At 37.1% G+C, this 2,280-nt stretch overlaps 1 long non-coding RNA gene across 1 annotated transcript; it reads left to right on the forward strand.

The window, feature by feature from the left end:
- The first annotated feature begins 377 nt into the window (after window positions 1-377).
- On the forward strand, window positions 378-1,633 carry LOC119306212. The gene is made up of 2 exons (XR_005148893.1): window positions 378-515; window positions 1,530-1,633. It is a non-coding gene; the product is annotated as an uncharacterized LOC119306212 (long non-coding RNA).
- The last annotated feature ends 647 nt before the right edge of the window (window positions 1,634-2,280 follow it).

Consider the following 2,280-nt stretch of genomic DNA (forward strand, 5'->3'; position numbering starts at 1 on the left):
TTTCACCTTCTTCATTTGTTTCACCTGGTTCTGCTCGGGTGGATACAGGGTGCGGAGTGCGGGCTGAGAGTTGGATGCTTTGTGCTAGCATATAGAAGTGCTGCAACCACCATTGTTCCGACTGTGAGGTATAATGCTAATTGGGCTTGCAAATTAATCATGTCTGGGAATGGATTGCCTAATTGTTGGGGTTTCTCTGTATGTAATTTCTTTTACTCATTTTAGATTCTTAATTCGGTGGTTCTTGATTGCAACCTGGGGTCATCCTGTTCCTACTCACATGTTACAGTAGTGTTTTGTATAATATACCCAAGCTCTCGCTCCTGAAAATTATCCATATGTTCTCTGATGCACGCAGGTCACTAGAGAGGGAGTCTGGCTTGCGAGTTTCACCGATGCGGTCACAACGGCGATGCCAAACTCTGAGGAGATACCAAAGGTGTACTGGGAGGCGATGCTTCCTGGAATCCCAATGCCTCCACCTATTATCAACCTGCTATTAGCCCAGCAAGATGGTATCTCTCTCCTTCCCTCCCTCCCTCCCTTCCCACCTTGGTGACCTCATTTAAGTGGTTTTGATAATTGGTGGTACAACTTTCCCTCTTTGATACCTACAAATTCTTTACAACAATCGACTCTTAGTTTGCAATCCATTATGGAACATAAATGAACATAATAGATGTGAATCTTTTGTTCTGATGAATGATAAATGTTTGACTTAAAGCATAGACTATTGCATATACAATATGATATGTGTGCCATAAAGGATAAATTAACCTTTTCTCTACCGGTGAACTGAGAGCTTACAGTGGCTAATTTGATAAGAAGCATAGTACTTGTATCATTTGGAAAATGACCCTTCTGTATTTCATTTTCAGGGATAGTCCTGTTGTGCTTTGTTTTTATATGATCTAAAACTACAGAGTTCTTGTGCAATTTAGATGTTCTGTTTAGTATGAATTTTACAATATCTGAACTTCTGAAATTAGTATAAGTCTAACAACCTTGCAACTAAACCAAAACTAAAACTGCAGGGATCTAGTGACAGCCTTGCAACCAAAACTAGAACTACAGGGATCTTGTGTAGTTGAAAGCTAGCTGTCGTTTGTTGGAATATCAATTATCTTGTTTGTGCACGATTAACCTGCTTATCATGAAAAAGTAGAATATTTTAGGATGGACCATCGAGTTGGTTGGCATTTGTTTAGATCTTTATGAGAAGCAGTTCTTCTCAGTGGGGCTTTTCTTTTTTATTCATCTTGGTAATCTAAAAAATATACTTCTTAGTTAGATATCAGTTACACAACTAGAACACCATGAATTTACTGTTTTTGTAGGACCTTGCTGCTGTGAATCAGTGTAATAAACTTGGCATACAAAACACATGTAGATATTGTTTTATTCATCAAATAACGCATTCAGAATCCTTGTTCACAAGGACCCTGCTGATGTGAGTCAATGTAATAATTTTCTTTATGACTCTATCTACCCATATGAGCCACTCAATTGAATTAATTTTCATATTCCAGATGTTCTCTTTTGTTGGTTGCGGTTCTGCATAACTATTGCTGGTCGCTGGAGCAGAAGCAATGAAGCTTGAAGTTTATAAGTTCTGGGATGGCAATAATACTGCTTTTTACGCTGCCTATCATTGTTATTTCATGTTTCTGAATTTAAGTCCCGAGAACCAAGTGTCGGTGTCGTCAAACTTTAATATTATGTCATGTCTTGAGAGTTTGGTTTGTGCGAGTGTGTACTAAACTACTCTTGGATGCTATGTTTGAGTCAAATTGGTGTTAAATCCGCAACATATTGTTATATTTGTCACTTGTTTGCTACCACTGCTTGTTAAACTATTAAGAAAAGATGGGGTATAGAGGATGTTTTGGCAAAAGGAAACAACACACTATCTTTTTACATGAGGAAACTGCAGATTGGTGGAGCACTTCCTGCTAATATGATACATTGCTGCACTTAATTGGTTATCTGTAGTGTGCCTCAATTTTGAATGTGACATGTCATGTATTTATATGCTAAAATTGAGCTTGTTTTTGCAGTTCCATAGGTAGAGGTATGTAATTAGTCAGTATATTTTTAAACTATTAGTTCATCTTCTCAAAATAATTTTTAATGTACATGTAATGTATCTAAAGTCAGGATATTTCATACTGCACAAAGAAGTTTCCAGCCTAAACATATTCAGCCTTTTACCTAAAATGTTATTACTTTCTCATGTCCTACTTGATGTTACACGGTGTTCAAGAAAGAATTATGGATCAT

Source organism: Triticum dicoccoides, chromosome 1B, assembly GCF_002162155.2.
Source record: "Triticum dicoccoides isolate Atlit2015 ecotype Zavitan chromosome 1B, WEW_v2.0, whole genome shotgun sequence".
Classification (NCBI taxonomy): Eukaryota; Viridiplantae; Streptophyta; class Magnoliopsida; order Poales; family Poaceae; genus Triticum; species Triticum dicoccoides.